Source organism: Hippocampus bargibanti, linkage group LG07 (assembly GCF_051943395.1).
Source record: "Hippocampus bargibanti isolate YZ-2025 linkage group LG07, ASM5194339v1, whole genome shotgun sequence".
NCBI lineage: Eukaryota > Metazoa > Chordata > Actinopteri > Syngnathiformes > Syngnathidae > Hippocampus > Hippocampus bargibanti.
Window position 1 is genome coordinate 23,348,934 of NC_142740.1, and position 26,347 is coordinate 23,375,280.

At 43.1% G+C, this 26,347-nt stretch overlaps 1 protein-coding gene across 1 annotated transcript in view; it reads right to left on the reverse strand.

Annotated features, from left to right (window-relative positions):
* ptprsa (protein tyrosine phosphatase receptor type Sa) overlaps nucleotides 1-26,347 on the reverse strand; it is a 241,764-nt gene that overhangs the window by 207,261 nt on the left and 8,156 nt on the right. The window lies entirely within an intron of this gene.

The following is a 26,347-nucleotide window of genomic DNA, read 5'->3' on the forward strand; positions in this document are numbered from 1 at the left end:
CCAAAATTGTGCTTTGATGCCCTCCCTTCTAACCAGACCATCCAGTTTACTTTCTGAACAAGGGTGTAAATGTGTGTCTGAGAGGCAACTTAAGCTCATTGCATACATACTTTGCATAGCACACCTGATATAACATTCAAGTATGATTCTTAGAGAGTAGATGATTAGGTGTCAATGATGCTTAATGGTGGCTGCTCTTAACCCTTATTTTCTGCCCTCTTGTACTACTTTAATCAATTTAATATGTGCCCCCCACTGATGCCAGTAGACTTCACGAGACGAGCAATGGCACATGGTATTTAAATGCTCCAAAAAGCACACTGAGACACTTGAAAGACTTCCACTTGAATGATTCAGTGATCATACAGATGGGAAATATGCTTTTGCACAATGTTTCTTTCAATTATGCATTCCAGTATATGTAACTCCTATGTATGTTTAAAATTTCAAAGCGATGAAGGAGTGACCTGGGGTGAAATACAGTGCACACGGCTGAACAGTAGTCAAAAGCTAACTTTGGCACTTTGAGACAATTAACATGAACATTCACGTCTATTGGCGATTTAAGGCTGTGACGGGTTCAATGAAACAAAATGATGATATATTGGGTGTCATTCAAACCTTGTTACGTTCTAAACTAATAGTCGGAATCAACACCTTCTATCAGTCTCAAGTCAGCTTAAAAAATAAATCTTTGAGACCTGAAATAGTTTTAAAATGAACAACGAACACGCAAGTGTATTTTCATCGTTTATTATACCATACTTCTTGAGTTTAACAATCAAAATCAACGAATAAACAAGTATTATGCCACACTTATGTGCTTAAAAATCTAAATGTAGCTCAATTCATGCAGCAATTTTGTGTTGGGTGTCAGGGAGCATTATATCTCACAGTATCAGAAAATGTATATATTTTTTTGGTGGGGAAGGTGATTTTAAAAATATTTAAAGATTATAATAAAATAAATAATTTCTACAATGAGTCCGAAGTTTCAACAAATGCTGCTGTTATATTTATGATTGAAACAGGACAACATCCACAGAGCTCAGAATCTGTCTGCATGCACGTTGAACAAATCAACCAAAAATCCCATTACGCGACCTGCACCACAACTTAGACACGCTTTTATCTTTTCTAAATATGAGTTTGTCAGGTGCATCTGAGAGGTAGAAAATTAAAACGGCATCCATCCGCCGAAAGGCCCACCATGGCACAGCCCAGTCTGCCAAGTTCTCCAACACACTAAACGAGGCATGATCCTGCACAAAAATCAGGACTTTTACGTTCATCGCACATGTGCTGTGTGTGAAAATAGAGCTGAGAGCATTCAGTTAATTTGACAAAGGTATTTTTGGACTGTCGATGAAACAATAAAACAGCACAAAGAAAGGGCCCGAGTCAGTCTTGGATTTGAAACCCAAATGCCATTTAATCCTGCCTTTAAGGCAAAAGAGAAGTCATTACCATCCCAAGGTTATGCCTGGGTGCATTGTGCTCTACTGGCATTACAGTTTAGTGTTTGCTATGCTCTCCACATTCCAGCCTCACGTCTGATCTCTTTGGAGCAGTCAGTCTGCCGAGCCTGTAGACAAGCTCGATTATATTCAAGGCTGGAACATCCCAGTGGAAAAATTCTTCATCTGTACTTGGGAATCTACTCAGTCATTCCTTTGCTTTCAGGACATGTCGAGCAAGGTCATCAGCATCAATTGTACTTGTCTGAATTAACATAAGAATCTGTCGTTCTCTATTAACCTAAAAAATGAATGGGGGTAGACATTGTTCTGTATGTCTTCGACTTGCCAATGCTACTCAAATCAAGTATCAGTCCATCTATGAAGTATCAGTCAATCTATGTCACGTGAAAGTTTAATGTTGTGCCATCTTAGAGTGGGCATGGGGTAATATACTGGACAGTATCATCCAATAAAAATATCCACTGGTACTTCAGGTTGCTGTACGTCAGTGTTTTTCTATCTTTTTCAAGCCAAGGCACACATCTTTCATTAAAAAAATAATAATAATCATAGCATACGTCTGTGTAAGCTCTCAGTCGTACAGGAGTGGTCCATCGATGAGAAGGTTTCTTCAGCCGTCATCTGTACAAAAGTGAAGGTTTCGGACGTTTCGCCTCCTATCGTTCATACAATAGCCTGCTCAGGCAAAACAGGTTAGGCAACTTTCGCAATGCTGATGAGGGTCGTTTTGCTGATGAGGTGATACCGGGGGGAGTGGGGGTAATAGGCCAGTCGTTAGTCAGGAATGTAGGAACAATCAGTGGGGCCACAGGGAGGGGTCCCGCACCCCCCCAACCTGAGAGTAGGGACCTATCATAGCTGTGTCCGGCGCCACCATGTCTGGACATTAGGGATATATAAATGGGGCCGATACGACCAGTCAGACTTTAGTTCGCTGACGAAGCCTCTTGGATAGGAGGCGAAACGTCCGAAACCTTCACTTTTGTACAGATGACGGCTGAAGAAACCTTCTCATCGATTAATCATAGCATACGATTAAGTGTATTGTTACTACTGTATAAGTGTTTTTTACATTGAAAAATAATGCAATATTATACCACATTGAATGGGAATCAAATCAACGTCAATCCAATACTTGGTGCAGTCACTTGATGACAAGTAAAATGTCGGCAATTGGAACTTTAACTCGGGTTGGATTTTTCTGTTTGACAGCCGTTTTTTTCTCTCCCGGTCGATTGCGCTCTTCAGCAATTGTGTGTGTACCAATCGCTTATCCCATTTTGAGTCTGCGTATTATTCCAACATCCCTCAAATTACTTTTCTGCTGAATGTGTCGCTTGAGGTAGTCCATCTTCTATTTAACCCCATTTTCCATCTGAAAATTTGACTACTACTCTGGCTTGGCTGCATGTTTTGAAGAGCATCTCACTCGAAAGAAGAAAACATCTCCCACAGTTTCACTGCTTGCTCTTCTCTTTGCACAACTCCGACAGCCATTCTGACAAGTGTGCTTTTGCCATTGTATGAATCAGGGATTCATAACTTCGCAAAGTTATTCGCAAAGAATGGGATGATCAAATCACAAAGGCTCCAATTTGGGAACCTCCCCCTGACCCCACAAAAACCACCATTGTACTAATATGTAGCACACCTTTTAGGGTGAAACATCACATTTTAGTAACTTCCTCGCTGACAAGTGTGACAACTTGGAGTGTTTGTCTCAGTGATGCCTCCCCCACCACAAGTGCATTCATTGTCATGGCGGTGATGGTTTGTTTGATTTTCAATCATTACTTTTTATTTATTACTCGCCGCTCGTGACATCCATTGATGTGACATGCTCGTGTGTGGGGTGAGATGCATTTGACATTGAATGTATTACATAATTTCTCAATGGATCTAAATGGAATGTGCATGTCTCTGGAAAACTCTCTAATCTTGCATAAATCCTCAGAATTGGACACACCCCCTGTCCTTTTCCTGCTTGGAAGTGTTTTCCATATTGGGTGGCATGGCAAGAAAAAATAAGGAGGCAAAGAAATGTGTTCTCATCTCCTACGTTTTTGTTTTTTTCCCAATAATTACACAATAAGATTTTCGATCCGCATTGGATTTGTCATCATTTGTTCCACTTTGTGTTCTGTGTCAAAAAGAGCTTGGGACATATTGTTGATTTGTTGTTGTCGGGGAGGTGCTTCACATTTGCTCGGTACACGGACACATTTACTGAAGTGGGAAATGGTGTTCAAGCTGCCAAAATTACCAACAAGTTTAGTTAAAAAAAGTACATGTAATTGATATACTATAAAAAGTAGGTAAAATTGACTCTCATATATTTGGATACTTATTTTCTTGTATGCGGCTCTTAAAAGAAAAGTTTGGTTGCCGCCATTCTAAATAAAGACATATTTTGCACGATGGTGTGTCATTTTAATGGTTCGGGTATCATCATACAGTATATTCTTTAACTCAAGACCCCCTAACACTGATGTGCACTCTAAGTGCCGTTGCAATTCAACCTGTTTTTATGTCAAATATTTTGCTGAGAATAGTAATATTTCTAATGTATTGATGAACACTTGTGAATTCAGTTGCCAAACATGTCATTATAGGAGAGTGCTTTTTTAAAGCTGTTTATCAGACATCTTCTAAGCGCCTCATCATGAAAGCTTTATTCCCTCGCGTTGTCATGCCAAGATCTGGCAGGCACCATGAAACCTTCTACTCAGTCACCAAGGTTAGGTGAATGACAACACTGTGTAACTGAGACACAAGAGGAGGGATGAGAACCATTGAGGGAATTCACTGTGCTCAGTCATGTCCATTTGTCGATCGATGCCTTTCATTTGTCACACATTTTTTTAAAATTTCAATCCAGCATTCTTGCACCACATTCAATTTTCAGCCTTTTTATTTTTTTATGTAACGTATAAATGTGTACGGTACTGCATTAGACACTGCAGTCAGCATTACACTCACAAGGCAAGCTGTAAAACGTTATGCATATCAATTATCCATTCAATAAACCAGGGTTGTTTCTTGTCTGTTTCGATGATTTTCTTTTGAAAAGGTGAGTGGAAACCAATTATTCTACAAAGGCTAGATTTTATGCTTGCTAAAAACATCGATTCATTGTACTTGCTTGCATCACTTGGATTGAGATGCCCAGTGTGATGTAATTACTAAACATATCGACTTGTGATCGTGACTAGTTTGATGCTAACCTTACCCCCACACACCATGATGGTGTATGGGGGAACCATGATGATTATAATTGTCATCGATTTATACATTATACTTTACATGTCTCCATATAACCATACTAAAAAAGATACAGCTTATTGTAGGTTTGTATTAATCCATGTCATCATTTCAGCTATTACACATTCAATGTAATCAAATGAAACTAGAGAAGAGGATGCTCAAGAGAAGAAAAAATGGAGTATCTTTTCTCTATAGTTCCACAGTAAGATTGAATGCCTGTCTCAAGGATGCAATATTTTGAACTGTTTCTTTTTTTGGCCACTACAAAAAGATTCAAAAGCGAAATTGAACATGGAGAAAGTGATTGAAATATGGAATACACATATCATAATGTATGTCATATTCAAACCAATAAAGCTCTGAAAAAAAGAAATATATCACCAAGTATCAATACAACACATCCGCTTGTTCAAATAGTCTATGAAACAAATGAACCCAGCTACTTACAAACAAAATGCCCAAAAGAGGATAAAAATAAAATTACAGTGACCCCACCCATACACAGTTCATGTTATTGAGGTATATGTTCAAGATGCATGATGTAAAGCAAACATTAGAAGCCACAATAAACACACTGAGCTGCATGATGTGTTGGGCAAGCCGGGGGAGACCCCAAGGGGTCGCTGGACTGTCGGGGCAAGCCGGGGGAGACCCCAAGGGGTCGCTGGACTGTCGATTTCCTTCGGCGTCTCTTTGAAAGTGAGACTGGGAGATGCACCATCAATCATTTTTCAACATGTACTACATCATATCATGAGTGCGAGCGAATAAAAAAGCAGGATGATTTATGTGACCTTTATCTCTCCCTATGCCGAAAGAGATGTTTCAGTATCCATCCAGTCATGAAAATGTGCACCTCCACAAATATCAACCAGCTCAGGTGGTCATGCTGCATCGCTATGATGCACCTCTCATTAGACTGGATCATTTCAATTTTAAAAAAGGGAATGGTTAAACACATCTATAGTTTACAATACATATATACTACAAATTTCCCCTTTGGGTTGGATTGGATTGGATTGGATTTGCCTTTATTAGTCTTGCAGTGGAGAAATTTACATTTCACAGCAGCAAAGTTATGAAAGGAATGAAAGTAGAAACTCTCGCGGCACCGTCTTGAAGTAAAAGGAACAAATAAACAAAGAAAAGAACTACATAACAAATAACATGACAACACAAAGACACAGAGAGTCATTCATTCTTAAGCACTTTCTGTACCCTGTTTGTTCCACGAAGCAGTTCCAGATGAAAGAGGAGAGGATCAAAGCATCTCTTCACCAGTGGATCAGGGACATCATGGTGGAATGTGCAAGTCGACTACAAGCTAAATGTTGAAAGCAAACACGCAGCTGTAGCGTCCATTGACGAAAAGAGATTGTCTCACATCTCCTGTCCCACATAAATCTGCTTCAATTCCTAGCCACGACAGTTCCACAAAGGCATCAGCGCTCTGCGCTGACACTCCTTTCTTCTTATCGCGGGCTCCTCAAGCCATGCATCCCTCCAGCCACAGACTGTCCAACAGTACCGACCTTTCCACTGAACAAAGCGGGGCTGTGAATTTGCTGCCCATTACAGGCATTTGTGGCACTAGTAAAGGCTTTCTGATTCTGATCATTATTGAGTTGCATAGAAAACATACTGCAAAATCACAATTCACATATAAACATCAATAATTATAATGCAAGGCGGCCCAGTAGTTGAGTGATTAGCACACCAACTTCACAGTGTAAAAGTACCTAGTTAAATTACAGCTCTGGCCTTCTTGTGGGGGTTTTCTCCGGGTACTTTTAGGTTTCCTTAATAGCAGACTCCAAAAACCTTCATCGGGTCAATTTGGAGTGGTCAATCAGCCTTTGAGCACTCCAAATTGACCCGAGGTGGGAGCGTGAGCACACATTATTGGCCATTTCTTTGTGCCCTGCGATTATCTTGAAAGTGGGAGAATACTTTTTTATTTTCATTTTCAAGGAAATGCACATCAAAATGAATACAGAATACCACTTCTCAAACAATGTTTCTACTATTTTCAAATTCAACAAAATCAAATTAGGCTACTTCATATGACTCTATCAAAACGACAAAGGTGAGATCTTCGGTTTATTAATAAATATAATATCCTTTCTTCGTGTACTTTCTTTATAACTGTGTATTGCATATTTAAGAATTATCCCTTAAATACTTTTCACAAATCAGAAACTGTCAAAAAATTAAGAGCTCTCTGATTCTTCCCTCAAGGTCCTTTGCAACCTCTTTCAACTATGCAGTCACATTAATACAAGATGGAAATGATCCATTGTGGCTGGAGCTGTATAGTCGGAGGCCATTAAAGCATTACACTCAAGAGTTTTTTTCTCAGGGCACAAAGGATGTGGTGAGCCCTGAGGCCGCATATTAATATGACCACAGCTCAATGCATTGTTGATGTACTGTTTGATTTTATCAAGCAATAATAGTGCGATAAATGTTCACTGCTGACTGCACACGTTGTTGGACCACACTTTTCAAGAGAGTTGCTGGAATACTAAATGTTTTTGAAAAAAAAAATCATATAAAAGTAATGTCCTTCTGACATCTCCCAGGCAGTCATTTCCAATTAATATTTATTTAGTCAGTTGTTCTTTTGGAATTACATAATTAAAAACAAGCCCTGTGAATTTCAGAAAATTTGAAAATTGGGTTGAATTCAAATTTGATAATATAAAATACTAGCAAAAAATACTTTTTTTTTACGGTGATGATACATTATTTGCTTTTGTAATTTGGGTTCAGAGTTTGACATCTATTACCAATGTAGTTTGTACATTGGATATGGCCAGAACAGCATACATTTTGTCTTGAAGGACACATTGGAAAATGTCAATTATCAGAATCAGAATCAGAATCAGAATCATCTTTATTGCCAAGTATGTAGAACACACAAGGAATTTGTTTCCGGTAGAACACGCTGCACTAGTATCGTCGTCAAAAAAAAAAAACTGCTAAGTGGCACTATACAATTCCATTTTGGCTACTGTTGAAAGAGTTCAAAGAGTTAATGGCTTGGGGGAAGAAGCTGTTTAAATGTCTGCTGGATTTGGTGCGCATGGATCGGTAGCGCCTGCCTGAGGGGAGTAGCTGGAAAAGGTGGTGGGCAGGGTGCGGAGGGTCCAGTAGGATTTTCCGCTCCCTAGTTTGGATTCTTGCAGTGTGCAAGTCCCCGAGAGTGGGTAGGGCGGTGCCAATGATTTTTTCCGCCGTCCTAACTGTCCGTTGAAGTCGGATTTTGTCCATTTTTGTGGCGGCCCCGAACCAAACGGTGATGGAAGAACACAGAATGGATTCGATGACAGCCGTGTAGAAATGTTGCAGCACCTCCTGTGGCAGGCCATGTTTCTTTAGCAGCCTCAGGAAGTACATTCTCTGTTGGGCCTTTTTCAGGATAGAGTTGGTGTTGACCTCCCACTTCATGTCCTGGGAGACTGTGATTCCCAGGAACTTGAAGGTCTCAACGGTTGACACCAGGCAGTTGGATAGTGTGAGGGGTAGCTGTGGTGATGGATGTTTCCTGAAGTCCACGATCATCTCAACTGTCTTGAGCGTGTTCAGCTCCAGGTTGTGACGGCTGCACCATAGTTCCAGCTGCTCCACTTGTTGTCGGTACGCAGACTCGTCGCCGTCTTTGATGAGACCGATGACCGTGGTGTCGTCTGCGAACTTTATGAATTTGACAGCTGGGTGCGTTGAGGTGCAGTCGTTCGTGTAGAGAGAGAAGAGCAATGGAGAGAGGACGCATCCGTGCGGGGCTCCAGTGCTCGTGGTTCGTGTTGTGGATGATATATTTCCCAGTCTAACCTGTTGTGTCCGTCCTGTCAGGAAGCTGAGGGTCCACTGGCAGATCGTGGGGGACACACCAAGCTGGAGAAGTTTGGGGATGAGGAGTTCTGGGATGATGGTATTGAACGCAGAGCTGTAGTCCACAAACAGGATCCTGCGTAGGTTCCTGTGTTGTCAAGGTGGTCGAAGATGTGGTGCAGTCCAATGTTGACTGCATCCTCCACAGACCTGTTTGCCCGGTAGACAAACTGAAGAGGATCTAGCAGAGGTCCGGTGATGTTCTTTAGGTGGTTCAGCACGAGGCGTTCAAAGGACTTCATGACCACAGACGTCAGATCGACAGGTCTATAGTCGTTCAATCCCGAGGGTGCTGGTTTCTTTGGAACTGGGACGATAGTAGACTGTTTGAAGCAGGATGGGACTTCACATTCATTCATTATGGAGCAAATAGACAGTATTTTGGGCGCATGCATAGTTAAATGCTATTTTTAATTACCTCCAATTTTCTGTTGTGATTGCTGCTGATCACTTCTTTTTCATAAAGTAAAAAACTTCTCACAAGCCACATATTGAAGCAGCACTTTGTCCATTATTTTCTACACAAAAGTCACATCTCAGTAGCTGTTTGCAACTATTAAATGGGACACGTCAGAAGGAATATGAGAAAAATATGTAGTGGTATGCCCCAGCTGAAGTGTTTTTTTAGGGACGATCTGTCTGTTACTCTGTCCCAGTCTGGGTGGGGTACCGCTGGCCCTGGGCCCCAGACTATCACTCAGGCTGATGTATAGGTCGGCAGGGTACAAATGAAACCTGTCACAACAAGGGTAATGATGTCAGAGTCACTATAGCTCACCTCTGAAGGAGCAGAGGGAGGGGAAAGAGTGGTTAGGATAGCGAGAGGAGGGCTTAAGCGAGTCCATGCAAGAAAAGGAAAGGAGGAAGAGATGAGCATATAGGAGGGATCAGGAGGTGTGAGGTCACAGAGGGGGGAGAGAGAGAGAGAGAGAGAGAGAGAGAGAGAGAGAGAGAGAGAGAGAGAGAGAGAGAGAGAGAGAGCAAAGAGGACAGAAAAAGAATAAATTTCTGCCAAGGGACGAGGGCACAAAAGTGTAAGAGGCAATGGAGGGGAATGTTAAGAACAGATAAGTAAGTACATATTTTGATTAGCCTAGGCACCTGCACTAATGTACACATAATGATGGATTATATGATGAAAGAGAAAAGACAAAACAAGATGGAAAAGGTTGTCCGTTTTGGTTCGAGCCAAAGTTGGATAGAATTAATGAGTTCATTTTGCATTCTAACATCCTCTAATGAGTTTGTGTTGCCTCAACATCTCTCTTTGAGTATCTCTTCATCCTCCATTGTCATTGACGTCATCCTCTCTGTCACACCCCCGCCCACACTGAAAGCTGTAAATTCCAGCATGCTTCCGGCTTTCTTCTCCTTGGCAATCTCTCTCCATTTCAAGATGAAGCCGCTAATGGATTGAAAGTCTTGTAGAAGAGGCAACGGTCATTTAAAGATTAATGTCAGGCACGGTATTCTGAAGGGCAAGTCACCACATCCTCTTTGATTGTCCAGTGGAGGACAAGCATATGTCATCTGTGAAAATATGCCCTTGTCATTATGAGCCATTAGGCAAAGTCTAACAGTTAATGACAGGTGGACCAAATAGAAGATCATGTTCAACTCGGATGTCCTGTGCAAGCACACATTCCTAGGTTAACATTTAATTCAAAATCATCAGTTCAGTATCATACCAAACATAGTTTCATATTTGAATATGTTCTTCCATGTTTTTGATATACTTTTTGATATACGCGCGCACATACAAGCACTCACGTGCGCACGCGCACACACACGCGCGCACGCGCGGCCACTTTTCAACAAAATATCAGAATGTATTTTTTAAAGTAACTTTTGTGATAGTACTCACCGTTAACATGAATGGTTTTCCGTTCATCGTGATTGGTAAAAATCCAGGCAAACGATCGCAATGAAATTCAAGTTGCCGGTCCAGAGGCGAAGTTACTGCTGGCTAGCCTGCACACGGCTCATAAGCTTCCACACTTGCTATCTGCAATGTACTTCTCGCAGAAGTATGTTGATGCTAACTTTAACATGGGGCTTGTTAAAATGTCACTGACATTCGACTGTTTCATCGATGGTATTGTTTCATTGCAAATGAGAATCAGAACATTTTCTCTGCTCTAATGCTCCGGTGCATTCACGCTGAAGTGCACTCGTTTGGGCTCATTTAAAGGGGCGATTACCTGTTTCAACATGACGGCCTCTATCATCCAATCAAAATGGCGCTTTCGGCCATTCTAGGTCAGTGTCATCCAATCGAATTTGCGCTTTCCGCCAACTGCAGCCCCAACGGGAAATGAACGGCGAAAAAAACGACAATATGTATTTAGTTTTATCGGCGAGCCATATGCAATAATCAAAAGAGCCATATATGGCTCGCGAGCCATAGGTTCCCGACCCCTGCAATAAGCAAACGTAAATAAATAAATAAATAAATGAATAAATTTTTAAAAAGATCTCAAAAACCAGATTATTTCCATGTGAAAGGTTAGTTTAATTTGAGACCACCGTACTGCCCAGACTCGCACCGTCAACGTGTCCAGTTTCAGAAGCTCGTTTGTCAAAGATGAAGAATTACTTTGTTATATTGACAATTCTATAATCAGGAAATGCAATGCAGAACACAATTTTCAGGAGAACTCTTCAAGCCACAAAAACATTTCTCATGAAGGCACTCTCTCTCATTCTCTGTTACCCAGGAATATATTTATCCTTTCAAGTCATGAATTAAGAAAGAAAACAAAACAATATTGTTGAAAGACAAGTTTTTTTCCCCAAACTTTCAGAACTTTCTTGACAATTTATGACTTTATTTTCTATTATTGGTTGATGTCAGGGTGGCTCCAACATTCCTTTGGCATCTGACATGATACAACCCTAAAAAAAGAAAGCATGTTTCCACATCCCTCACAATGATTCAAAAGACTGCTGTTTTGCAGTAAGGACCTAAAAACATATATAGCTGGAAACCAAACACCAACCAAACAAAAATGAAGCAAATGTGAAGCTAAAGGAGCGATAGCGGTTGAAGGATTAATGGAGAGTAAAGGATGAAACAGCCAAGAAAATACAAGGGACTGATGGACATAGGGTGAGAAGGAAAAATGAAAAAAGAAAACTTAATTGACACGAACCAGGGCTGGGCAGACAGCTTCAGTTATTTCCCGTCCTCTCCCGTCACTTTAAGCAGACGTTAAAGGTTTACAGGAGGAATAGGAAATGTTTGAGGTATTTGAGTCTTTTGCCGAAGAGATGCCATTTCCTCTCACCTTGGCCATCTACTGTCTGTCTTCTTGGGTGTTTTGCCTCTGACCGAAGCCTCCGGACAACTTCACGGACCTTATCTCCTCTTTGACCCTCACTCACATACTTATATGAAGGTTAGAATGGCGTGTGCGTGCTTGCCCGTATGTGTGGTGACAGAGATGAATCAAAGTGATGAACAGGGCGTCTTTGAAAAATCGACATCCTTGTTTGGGGTTCGTCAGAGTTCTGACTGATTTATTGAGCAGTAAGTGATGGAGGAGAGTGTTCTTCTTTTTTCGATTCAGATGAAATGGAGCCTGCTGGGGGGGAAACATCATCTATGCCTTTTTTTGACTTTGTGACTTTGAAGTTTCAAAGTAGTAAAAATGGGAAATAATGTGGCATAGATGTCACAATGATGTGACAGAAAAGAAAAAAAGAATGGCCATTGGAGTTAAGAGCGGAGTGTTTCAAGAGTAAAATGAAGGTCACAACAATGACAAGCAATCTGTGGAAGGACTATTTTCACTTTTGAGTTTGAATGATATAACTGATGTCATTGTGGCATAGCTAGGGTCAGAGTGTCTTGACAAGTCTTCATCCAAAAGACATTTTTGACACATAAAAAAAATAACATTGCTGAGGGAGCTGCTATTTAATGTCCAATAACTGCAGGGGAGGTGCCATTTTTTTCTTATCAAATACGGTTAATGCGCCACCATGTTCCTGTTTAGATTTGAGGCATGGAACTGCAAGTCAGTTAAAAAAGGAAGGTATGAATAATTTCAAAAAAATAGCAGGGTATTGCCTTGTCAGAGGTTGAAAAAAACTTTTCTTCATCATTTTTATTCAAAATTAAGTATGTAAACAAGATTTGGAGTTTCATGGTTTCATGCAATTAATACCATTCTATCAATCCATACTTTTTCTGAAATTCTTTATCCTCACTAGGTTCATGGAGGGTGCTGGAGCCCCATGTTTCGGACAGTAGGCACGGGACACCTTGAACACCAGCAGTTGCCAGCTGATTCCAGGGAATCATTTACGTTTTGCCATAATGCTGTGGGGTATTGACTTCTGCATGTACATATTACATGGCTCTTTTTTGATGATGAAAAAACTCTTCATTAGCACTTTGCCTCCAATTGTTTGAATGTATCTGAGGGTATATTTGAACATATTTAAATAAAATAAAAGTTACCCACAAGTATGTTCGTATGTGTTTGCAAGTCTAAATATTTGGACTCCACATTGGCAGCTACACGCATCTACAAATAATAGAGACTTAAATAAATATATTAAATTATTTAGTACTACTCTTGGGCCATCCATTATTTCTTCCCATGCAAGAGATTGTCGTGCCGAAGAGGAAATAGAGACTTGGACCATTGCGGGCAAAACACAGCAAGAGCAACAAGCGTTAGAATGGAGTGAGAAGGCTGTTGGAGAATAAGAAATGGATAAGTTCTCCTCTCATTAGCTCGCCTGCCACACATCAGACCGCATGCAATGCAAAGTCCAACAACTTGAAAGCAGCCCTGCCAGCACTTATCCAGGCGTCATAAATAACCACATTTGTCAGTGACTCTTCACCCAGGCGAAGTGACAGTCCAAATAAATTAAATAGCCTTATTTCTCTCAGCATTCTCCTCCTGCCATCACACCTGGTCTTAGCAAAAATGCGGCCTTGAATTTGCAATAAAGACATGAATAAAAAGGTACAAGACAGACTACACCTTCTTAGTATTGTAATCTGCCTTTAGCAATGTCAAGTATAAGTATGGGGGCATATTCAAAGATGAATTTATTACATATTTTACTTTAGATTTTTGTCTCAGCTCATAGTTTGTCCAAAGTCGAGCACCGACAACGATAAACAGACACTCACAATTTGTATAAGGTCCAATGACCATGTGTTCGAGAAAGAGAGAGAGGGGAAAATTGTCACGTCCACTCGAGGAATGGTGACAGGACTCGAGGGACGACGGAAGGTAGTTAAGGTCGGATCCAAAATACTCGGTGGAGACAACGATTCCAATAAAGAGTCTTTACTGAGACACATGTATCAAACAGGACAAAGTCAAGTAAGGTAGGCGGGCAACGGCAAAACAGACCTGCATGTGGAAGGGTGACGGGGGACTTCCAGGAATACACCGACAACAACTGAACGGTAAGGGTGGCTTTTATAGCCAGAAGGCACAATTAGGGAAATGGGGGACAGGTGCGTGAGTCCGGAGAGCCAGGAAGGGAGGGGCCTGCTCCAAGGAGCAGAAGAGGAAGAGACAGGAGGGGAGGGGCACGCTCCTGGCGTCGACGAGGATGTGACAAAAATAAGACAAAAAACAGGAAAATGGTATGTCATGTAACTGTGGAACACGGTACAATCACAACCAAAGTGATGCAAGGCTGGATCAAAATCAGCAACATACTAAAGCAGTGCATCACCTCTTCCTCATCTATTACATAATTACCAGGTCCTATGAAATTTACCGTATTTTTCGGATTATAAATCACAGTTTTTTTCATAGTTTGGTGCGACTTATAAATCGGAGCGACTTATATATGCTTTTTTTTTATTACTGTTTATCATTTCACATGTTATTTTCACATTAAACCACAAGAGCACGCTCTAAGCCTGTGCTGTTATTGTGGTGTAGAAACATCTGTGAGCCGTCAAAATATGAGACAGTAGCCTACACATTTCTATAACAGGTGTTACAGGGAAATCTGTGACCCGTCAGAATCTGTCGTCCCTGCGATCGCGGTTTCTGGAGGGTCAGATTTTTCTGTAACACGTGTTATTTATAAACACAACTGAGAAGGGCTGAATAAAAATGGCACCGAAAAGAAAGTCATATTCTGCAGCTTACAAGCTGCAGATAGTGAAATATGCAGCCGAAAACGGCAATCGAGCAAAAGAAAGAAAGTTTGGAGTGAGCGAAAAACTTGTAAGGGACTTGCGAAAAGCAGAGGTTGCGCTTACTGAAATGAAGAAAACAAAAAAAGCTAATCGCGGGTGAAAAGCTAGGTGGTCGCGGTTGGAGGAACGAGTTCACGCATGGGTGCTTGAACAACGTGCTGCTGGGAGAGGTTTGTCAACGGTGCAGTTGCGTCTCCACGCCCAGGTCGTTGCCAAGGAGATGAATATAAACAGCTTTTCGGGAGGACCTTCTTGGCGTTACCGCTTCATGCAACGCAAACGCCTCTCTATCAGAAATCTCTATCACAAATAAATTTTCCCCAAAAATGCGACGTATACTCCAGTACGACCTATATGTTTTTTTCTTCTTAATTATGCATTTTTTGGCTGGTGCGACCTATAATACGGAGCGACGTATAATCCAAAAAATACGGTAGATGACAATAATATTGAGCAAAATTGATCATCAAATGAGTTGTACTGTTATTTGTACATGATATAAATACTGTAGTTTCATCTAATCAATCAAAAGAAAAAAACGATCCCCCCACTCTCTCTCCGCCTTCCTTTGCCACCTCTCCACCCATTTTCTGAAACACCATTATAATAGTTGTAAACACCCCCATTAGCAGCACAGTGTTTTTATCCCCCCTGCCATTCCAACCAGCGATTGAGCTAGACTCTGAAGAAAACACAGGTTTGTTCATCAAGCCAAGGCAAAACAATTACTAGAAACCAATAATCAATGACTGCGGACAAACAATAAATTTGGGGTGCAGCTGTTTCAGAAAATAACAAGTAAAATAATAAAGTCACACTAATTAAACATAACTCTTCTGGTATACCACCAATAGCTAGTACATTAGCTATGCAGCTTCGCCATTTAGCCCATCTGATTACAATGTTGGCTATAGCCTTAATAGATGTTTTCTTTAGACCAGTGGTGTGAAACTCATTTTTGTTGCAGGCCACATTGTATTTGCTGTTGCCATTGGAGGGCTGATACGACTGTGAAACCATATAAAGAACTCAAAAATAATGGTTGATTCAACTATTGTTACAGTGGCTGTAATACCTTGGGAACAGAATAATGCACAATTCTCTTTTATTTATGAAATACAGGTACAAAAATGTTAAACTTTGGTACAGATTTTAGCAATCATCATAGAAGTCGATATGTTTGATTTGCTCTCGCGGGCAGATCCTGGCCTTGAGTTTCACACTTGTGCTCCAGACTTACACTAACAGAACAGCTCCCTTCCCCTTGAAGACCTCCAACTTTCCTTCATGAATTTGATTATTTACCAATAACAGCAGTAAATTGAAGTTTGGAGAACATAACTGTATTTGAAAATACACCAATGCACCGTGGTAGTTTTGTTATTATAAGCATATGATATACCATTTCGTAGACTGAATTCAGTTTTACAAAAATGAGTTCAAAGGATGCACGATAAACGTGGGGGGTGGGACAAAAGGTGCAGGCAAAAGGGGATGATGAGAAATTGCAAGCGAAACTGAACTCAAGGTCAGTAAAAAGTCTTTTAAAAATCCGATACATTTAAAACAAAAGATGTCAAGGCAAGTAACCACAGATAATGAAAATTCAAACGCAGAACAAAACAGTCACTGAAAATGAAACATGTGCTCGGAAGAAAAAAACATCGGCACATAGGCCAATTTTCAACAGGCAAATAGAGCACTAGTAGAGAAGAACTACATGGTGCAGTTGAAGTAAGAAACAAAATCATTTGGCACCACCCTGCTGCTGCAGCCACCCTTAAATAGACGCTAATTGTCGTAAGTGGCATTTGTGTAGCCCACTTGAGGTCACCGGTACCCTGCAATAGTCAAAGAACAATATCTGACAAGAGACGGTCTATAACTGTTGAACATCAACCATGAATTACAGTTTAGATCATTAATAATATGAACAACCATGTCCAAAAATTGAACAGGTAGAGGTTCAGTTGGAATTTTACAAATGGATAAGTGGTTGAGACAATCCAGTCATGCGACAAGGATTAAATGACCACAGTCCCCAAAATATGTTGCTCAAAAAAAATAAACAGCACAACATAACACCATGTGGTCATCTTATTTTCTTTTTGAGTAGTTTATGTTGTTCACAGTAAATTCGCAGAAACATATCCGCTCTATCTGGCAACCGGGTCCTTGTGCGGGTGACGTGTAGAAGCTGAGGAAGGTGTTGGGAATTAACAAATAACAGAAAGTGATCTCATTTCATGAACACCAGGGGAAATCAGGTAAAGCATATCAGATTTTATGAGAGCTATGTGCAGAAGAATAAAACAGCCCGAGCACATTGAGGAGTTTATCATATGTAGAGCAAATCTGATTGAGCAGGTTCGGGAATGTTTCCCAAAGTCATACGACACAGTGCTTTGGGCAAGAATTGGGATCCAGGGTCCTGAGATGATTTCATTTTTTTTCTTCTTCTTCTTTTCATTAGACCTGATACGTTAACTTCCACGTGAGACGACCTCATTATAAAAGTGTAGCACGGCAGAAGAGCTAAGATGGAGCTGCAAAGCTGACAAAGTGAGACATCTTCTCTTAGCACAACAGCAACTCTGATGTGATCAATAGTTGTTCATGACTTGCTTTCAAAAGGTGCCATCCACCATCCTCTTCCGAGATGTGTCTCACTGCCTCATTTCCAGTCATCGCTTCGACCGTTTCTCATCTATAATTCTATCCTCCTTTACATACCATTTGACTTTGGTCTAGTGCTTGGCCCTAGTAGTGCATTTCATTTTTGTCCTTTCTGATCCAGCAACCATCATACTCCCAATATTCCCGTAATTGAATTTTTTTTTCTTCCCGTCTTTCACTTTATTGCTTCCTTTTATTATGTCCTCCACAGAGTAATTTACTTTTGTCGTGATGTGTTAAAAAAATACATTTGTATTCATGAAGAAAACGCAACTTCAGCCTAATCCGGACGCAATCCAACGCCACTCTCCTTGTGTCATGAGTAAACCTCGGTCACTTTTCAAGAAAACCACTCTCAGCATCTTGTCCTACATCTTTGACATTGTTTTTCCCTGTCCCCTCTGCTTTCTTGCAAACAACTGCTCATAGGTTTATTGGAGCACATTGTTGCGTCTCAACGGAAGCTTGCACAGCATTCTGTCATTAATAATTGAAGAGGCCCCACATGGCCAGGCACACTCGGTCGAAATGTTCTGCAGAGATCAATGCTGCTGTGAGGGTTTTATTAGACCCTGCAGAAGGAACGTACAAGGACATTGTCAACACTTGCGTCGCTCTGTCTTAATCGTGCCTCGATATTGCATAACACCACCTTCTCTCCTCCTGAAGCAACATATCCGCAACTGTTTACAATGTACACAGTTGTGAATATGTTGCCGTAACCGTAACAATCTACTCGCTGACTGATGCGTCCCTGTACAAATTTAATTAAACATACAGTAAAGTCTCGTTATATCGATATCGGATATATCGATAGTCCCGGCTATATCGATACTATTTCTATGCACGCACGGAGAAAATTACATGCAAACAGGTTCGGATATATCGATAGTCCCGGTTATATCGATATTTTTTCGGACTCCCTTGAATATCGATATAACGAGACTTTACTGTAAATGATTCTCCTATTGTATGAACCGTTCATTGTTTTTGATGTCTTTGACTATGATACGTCTGTGTCTATGACTATGATGCAAGAGTATTAGTAAGTAGTATTTTGTCTTTCCTGGTCGTTTTTCGAGGCATCATGCTTGCTAACCTGGCAGAGGATACATGGGCAAAGTATATGAGAAATAGGGGACAGTGAAATGACATTGTGACCTTCAAGACTTACGACCTTTGGGGGTGGTTGATGACTGCAGAGTCAAATGACCCTCAGCAGGACTCTGCACGGAGGAGATCTACATTTTTCTTTCTTATGGTTTCTTAGTTGTCTGATATTCACAAAGCATAAAACAATGTCTGTTAGTTGAACCCATACATGATGGGTTGAAATTCTAAATAATGCAGGACAACGTTTTATTTGACATCGAGAAACAATGAAGCATTTTGCCCACATCATTGTTTTGACAATTTTCTGGTCTACAGTTCAAGACAACAGGTGCCGTTAGCCTTCACGAAGAAACAGATTGATGATAGGCAATAAATATTCATTCATACGTAACAAAAAGAGCACGAATTTAGGTTGACCATTCACCACTTTTGCAAACTTAAAACTTACTAATGATAACCAAAACAAATGTATAAAAATGTCCAGGTAAGTTAGACCGCACTGTAACACTAACCAAACAAGCTAATGTGAAGGCTGAGGGGCAAGAAAGTGAGAAAATCTGAACTTGAACTATAACTAACACATATTACCTTACTGTTGCCATGCAACACTCAATTTCAATACTATTTTCTGATGTGCTTGCGACATCTCTCTCCACACATTTTTTTCCCTTTTAACTGTATAACTTTATTGGCATCTATCCATCTATCTATCTATCTATCTATCTATCTATCTATCTATCTATCTATCTATCTATCTATATATATATATATATATATATAAATAAAAAAATCCGCATCTCACCCACCATGGGTGGTGTCTGTCCCCCCCATTTTAGCTCAGGTCCTCTACCAGAGGCCAGGAAGCTTGAGGGTTCTGCGCAGTATCCGTGTTGTGCCCAGCACTGCGCTTTTCTGATATTCGATGTTGTTCCCGGGATCTGTTGCAACCACTCGTCGAGTTTGGGGGTCACTGCCCCGAGTGCTCCGACCATCACAGGCACAACTGTCACCTTCACCTTCCAGGCTCTCTCCAGCTCCTCTCTGAGCCCTTGGTATTTCTCGATTTTCTCATGCTCCTTCTTTCTGATGTTTCCATCACTCGGGACCGCTACATCCACGACAACGGCTTTCTTTTCCCCTTTATCTATGACCACGATATCTGGTTGGTTGGCCATTACCATCTTGTTGGTCTGTATCTGGAAGTCCCACAGGATCTTTGCTCGGTCATTCTCCACCACCTTGGGAGGTGTTTCCCATTTTGACCTTAAAAGCGGAAATGGACGAGATGCGAGAGGCTAGCTCTCAGCGGGACGGGACAAGAAGTGCAATGGACGACAGGTTTGGATACAAACAAAAGGTTTTAATCAAGGGTTCCAGGGGGAATTCACAAGCAACAAAGGTTCGAATAGTGTCTCTTCCAATATTTGTCAAAATAAAGTCTCTTCTGATACTTAAATCCAAATAAAGTCTCTTCTGAGGTAAAACTGAAGATGGAGTTTTCTTTACAAGAGTCTCTAGGCCTCACCCCTCTTGACGTCCTCGTCATGTAGCCTAGCCACCTTAGCTAGGTTCAAATCCAGTGTCCAGTCGTGTGGTCCCAACTGGCAATGAGTTCCACGCAGCAATCAACTTCTCCACAGAGCACAGCAATCGAGCTTGTCTTTCCCCAAGCTGCACACTCAGAGGCTCTCTGCCTTAAGAGCCCTGCTTTCCAATCAAGCCCTAATCAGCTGCAGGTGTGTGGGTTTAATTGCTGCCTTCCACCAGGTGGGGCCAAGACTCTCGTGACATCACACATCCCCCCCCTTGAGACCGACGTCCTCGGCGGGGTGAAGGATGCGAAACAGGCCAGGAAGGCCTCCCTTCGGGAGAGGGCATCCGCATTGCCTTGGCGCTTGCCAGCCCTGTGGACAACAGAGAAGTTAAAGGCCTGCAGGCTCAAGAACCACCTGGTTACTCTGCTGTTGGTCTCCTTGTTCCTGGCCATCCACTGGAGAGGAGCATGATCAGAGACCACCGTGAAGCGCCTTCCCAGGAAATAGAAGCGCATGACTCCAGCGCCCATGTAATGGCAAGGCACTCCTTCTCCACGGTGGAATAATTCTTTCCCTGGGCAACAGCTTCCTGCTAAGGTACAGGATGGGATGTTCCTCTCCTCCATGTACTTGCGAGAGTACAGCCCCCAGACCAACTTCCGACGCATCCGCTTGCACCATGAAGTCCTTGCTGAAGTCTGGTGCCACCAGGATCGGACTGGAACATAGCGCCTGTTTTAGATTGGTGAAGGCCATTTCGGCCTCTGGGCTCCATTTCACCAATCGGGAGTGTTTTTTGGTCGTCAATTCTGTCATGGGGGCTGCTATAGTAGCAAAGTGAGCGATAAAGTGTCTATAGTAGCCAGCCATGCCTAAGAACAACCTCACCTGCTTCTTGGTAAGGGGTTGGGGCCAATCTTGTATAGCCCGTAGTTTTGCTTCTTGAGGCTTCACCAGCCCCCGTCCTATAGTGTAGCCCAGGTAGTTGGTCTCGCCAAATGCCAACCTGCACTTTTTCGGGTTCGCTGTGAGACCTGCTTTTCTGAGGGAGTCAATCACAGCTTGCACTCGGGGTAAGTGACTCTCCCAGTCGGGACTCTGTATGACGACATCATCTAAGTATGCTGCTGCGTACCTCTTGTGGGGGGTGAGAATCCGGTCCATTAGGCGCTGAAACGTGGCGAGTGCTCCATGGAGACCAAACGGGAGCCTGGTGTATTGGTAGAGCCCCTCAGGTGTGGCGAAGGCTGTCTTCTGCTTTGATTCCGGGGTCAGGGGCACCTGCCAATAACCCTTTGTGAGGTCGAGAGTGGTGATGAAACGTGCCTGTCCCAGGGAGTCAATAAGATCATCAACACGAGGCATCGGGTACGCATCAAATTCAGACACCTCATTCAACTTCCGATAGTCGTTGCAGAATCGTATTGACCCGTCTGGCTTGGGAACCAACACGATTGGACTTGCCCAGGCACTTTGGGACTCCTCAATTACTCCAAGTTCCAGCATCTTCCGTATCTCCTCCTGAATAGCTGCCTTACGGGCCTCCGGCACCCGGTATGGATGTTGGTGGACTGTTTTTCCAGGTGTGGCGCGTATCTCGTGTTGCACCACGTCCGTGTGTCCAGGTATGGAGGAGAAGACGTCTTGGTTACGCTCAACCAATTCGAGGGTCATCTGGCGTTGGTGTGGGGACAAATTTGGACCCGTCTGGACGTCTTCTCTGGCCGGTTTCTTTAGGAGGTTAACGTGATAAATCTGCTCAGGTTTCCTCTTACCAGGTTGCCTCACCTTGTGGTTTACCTCCCCCATGCGTTCGATGACCTCAAAGGGCCCCTGCCAGGATGCCAGGAACTTGCACTCCACGGTTGGTACCAAGACCAGCACTCGGTCCCCTGGCTTGAACTCTCGAGGCTGGGCAGTTCTATTGTAGGAGGCTTGCTGCTGTCATTGGGCCGCTTCCATGTGTTCTCGCACTATGGGATAAATGGCCTTCATCCTTTCCCGCATGTCCCCCACATGCTCGATGAGGGTACGTTGTCGGCACGGCTGCTCTTCCCAAGCCTCTTTGGCGATATCCAGCAGTCCCCGGGGCCTGTAAGAGTACAACAACTCAAAGGGTGAGAAACCGGTAAAAGACTGTGGTACCTCCCTCACGGCAAACAGCAAGTATGGGAGCAGTTTATCCCAGTTTCGGCCATCTTCTTTGATAACTTTCCTCATCATGGCCTTGAGTGTTTTGTTGAATCGCTCTACCAACCCATCTGTCTGTGGGTGGTAGATAGAGGTTCTCAGCTGCTTGACCTTGAGCAGGGCACACAGGTCCTTCATGACCTTGGACATAAAGGGGGTTCCCTGGTCGGTCAGTATCTCCTTTGGGATCCCTACCCGGCTGGTGAGAGCAAACAGTTCCTTTGCGATCTGCTTTGTGGTAGCCTTTCTGAGGGGGACAGCTTCTGGGAACCGGGTGGCATAATACATCATGACTAAAATATACTGGTGTCCCCTAGCACTTTTTGGTAGGGGTCCGACTATGTCCAGCCCAAGCCTCTGAAAAGGGGTCTCAATGATGGGTAAGGGAATTAGCGGGTTTCTGTATGTGGGCTTGGGCGCCACCTGTTGGCACTCGGGGCAAGAACGACAATAGTTCTCCACATCCTTGTGCACCCCTGGCCAGAAGAACCGTTGCAAGATTCTCTCTTTTGTCTTTTCCACCCCTAGGTGTCCCCCTAGCAGGTGTGTGTGTGCCAAGTCCAGTACTGTAGCTCGGTGTGGTTGTGGTACAAGAAGTAGTTCGTGTACTTCATCATTTTGCTTCGTAACCTGGTATAATAGCCCCTGATCAACCGCAAAATGGGGGTATGTGGGGCTTGTCCTTTCCCCCAGTACTACACCCTCTAAAACCTGCACATTCTTCATGGCGTTGGCAAGTGTAGGATCCTGTAATTGGGCTGTACCATACCGGCCTGTTAGAGGAAGCAGCTTCTGGGTCCCTGGGTTCTCATCACCACTGGAAGCCGGGAGATTTTCTGGCGCTGGAGTTTCCTCGGCGGTCTCTGGGCCAGACTCCGTCTCCGGTGGTGCATTTGCTGTCCCTAGGAGGGCACAGGCTGGGGAGAGTGAATTAGAGGGGTAGGCTTGAGTATTCACTGCACGTGTCTTACCTCTCCCCTTCCGAGGTAGTCGGGCCAGTCTTTCCTGTGTTTCTCTCCACAGGGGGTGAAAGGCCGGGCAGTCGCGTCCAATCAGGAGGGGGACAGGGAGAGAGTCAACCACACCAGCTACCGTGCGGATGATTCCCTTGGTTGTGGTCATGGTGAGTTCCGTAGTGTGGTACTCTCTGGTGTCTCCGTGGACGCAGGAGACTGGAAGGGTTTTCTCCGGAGATAACCTGGTTGGATCGACCAGCGTTTGGCGCACCAAGGTGACCAGGCTTCCGGAGTCCAGCAGGGCTTCAACATCCAGGTGGGGGGTCTTGTTAGTGAGCTTTCACTACCCCCCAAGAGGGAGGCATAGTGAGCAGCGTGGGCACTAGAAGAGTCACCGGTCGGTATGGACTCTTCCGCTGGTTTTCCACACTGCCATGAGATGTGTCCCGTCTCTCCGCATCTGTAGCATCGTCTGGTTTCGGTGCCACTGGGCGTCCGCCACGGCCTGCGTGGACTTCTGACACTACCTGGAGCAATCTTGGCGGGCTTGGGCAACTTTGGGCGGGCCATTTCAGTCCGGGATGGGGATGTGTTGCCGGTTTCCCTCTTGGTCGTTCGCAGCATCTCCGCTGTGGCCTGGTACTGCTCCACCGCTGCCACTGTTTGACCCGCAGTAGTCAGCGACTACTGACTGATTATCCTTTTTGCCTCATAGGGCAGGGCTCGTAAGTAGCGATCCACGACAATGGCCTCGACCACCTCAGCTGCCGTGCTCCTTTCCGGTTCCAGCCACTTCCGCGCGATGCGGGCCAATTCGTGCATCTGTGCCCGTGGAGGTTGGTCTGGCTGGAAAGTCCAGGTGTGGAAGCGCTGTGCCATCCCGAACTTGGTGAGCCCATGTCTGCTGAGAATTTCAGCTTTTAAATAGTCGTAGTCTTCTGCTCTGTCTGCGGTCAAGTCCAGGACAGCATTCAGCGATTCCCCTGTCAGGAAGGGTGCAAGCAATCCCACCCACTGCTGCTTGGGCCACTTTTCTCGAGTGGCGGTTGCTTCAAACGTATGCAAGTATGCCTCAACATCATCCGTCGCCCCCATCTTGGCTAAAAAATCCCCCGCCTTCACCCGGGGAATATTCTTGGCCGCCATTTGTTTTTGCAAGAGCAATTCCTCTGCCTTCAGTTCATTGGCTCTCCAGAAGAGCCAAATTGGTCTGATATTGGGCTTCCTGACTTGAAAGCAGGGTTTTCAAAATGTCTTCCATTTTTGTAATTGAGGATATTTTCAATTTAGAAAAAACATAACACAAACCATCAATGTCCATGCACTTACTAACGCTTGTCCAATGCCCGCATTCTCCACCATATGTGATATCATGAGAGGCTAGCTCTCAGCGGGACGGGACAAGAAGTGCAATGGACGACAGGTTTGGATACAAACAAAAGGTTTTAATCAAGGGTTCCAGGGAGAATTCACAAGCAACAAAGGTTTGAATAGTGTCTCTTCCAATACTTGTCAAAATAAAGTCTCTTCTGCTACTTAAATCCAAATAAAGTCTCTTCTGAGGTAAAACTGAAAACGGAGTTCTTTACAAGAGTCACTAGGCCTCACCCCTCTTGACGTTCTCGTCATGTAGCCTAGCCACCTTAGCTAGGTTCAAATCCAGTGTCCAGTCGTGTGGTCCCAACTGGCAATGAGTTCCACGCAGCAATCAACTTCTCCACAGAGCACAGCAATTGAGCTTGTCTTTCCCCAAGCAGCACACTCAGAGGCTCTCTGCCTTAAGAGCCCTGCTTTCCAATCAAGCCCTAATCAGCTGCAGGTGTGTGGGTTTAATTGCTGCCTTCCACCAGGTGGGGCCAAGACTCTATCTGGGTGGAGCCATCTTAGGGGGATGTATTTGCCTCCAGGACACAGCCTCTCGTGACATCACAATATATATATATATATATATATATATATATATATTTTTGGAAATACATGTAGTGTGTTAATTGTCTACCTGCTGTTTTGCAATTAGTGTGTTTTTTTTCATGTACGTGTTTTTGTGTGTTAAGGCTAAGAATGAGCTCCTTACATTTAACCAGTAGCACACCTTTGAATGAGTGTGTTGCTAGAGGTAGAGGCTTCCCAACTGTGTAACAGTTGTATAGTGCAATCCAGAGTGGTGTAGGTTGTACAGAGGGGAATGGGCAGGTTCAAGCTGAGGCCACTTATGTTAGTGGGGACAGAGTTCCTTCCCAGACCCAGTGCAGTGCATCTACGACGAGCGCACAGACAACTGATACACCAGCAACAGATACCTTTCTCCAGTCTGTCACAGTTATGTAGTGCTATGCAGGGTGATGTAGTTTGTACAGAGGGGAATGGGCAGGTGCGAGCTGAGGCCACTTATGTTAGTGGGGACAGAGTTCCTTCCCAGACCCAGTACAGTGCATCTCCGACGAGCACACAGACCCTGACACACCTCCCTTCTGCCATACTGTGTTGCATATATATATATATATATATATATATATATATATATATATATATATATATATATATATATATATAAAAGAACGTTTGAGAGCATAAGCACAATGAGGCCACATAAAACAAAACTGAAACTTACAGTAGCCGTTACTTTCGGGGCTATGGATCTTGCATCATGTGCTCACTCTTCTTGACATCTTAGCATGTGTACACACCAAATCCATTAAAATGTCAAGCTTTACAGTGATCAAACAAGGTCAATCTTCAGGCAAAAGGAAGTGAATATTGTAGTAGTGCATTTTGTGGCCTCATTGTGCTTATGCTCTCAAACGTTCTTATGTCAGAGCAATTTCAAATGACAAATCATCGTTCAAAAACCATAAATTCTTCTATCGCTCTTTAAATATTCCAGATATATTTACATAAGTAATTGAGGACCATATGCTTCCTGACAAATTTTGCTTCTGAGAACATGGCATACTGTAATTGGACAAAGGGCTGTATGCAATAAAGATGCTCTGGCACATACAGTAGATTTACAAGTACAGTATTTACAGTATATAATGATTAACCAAAATTAAG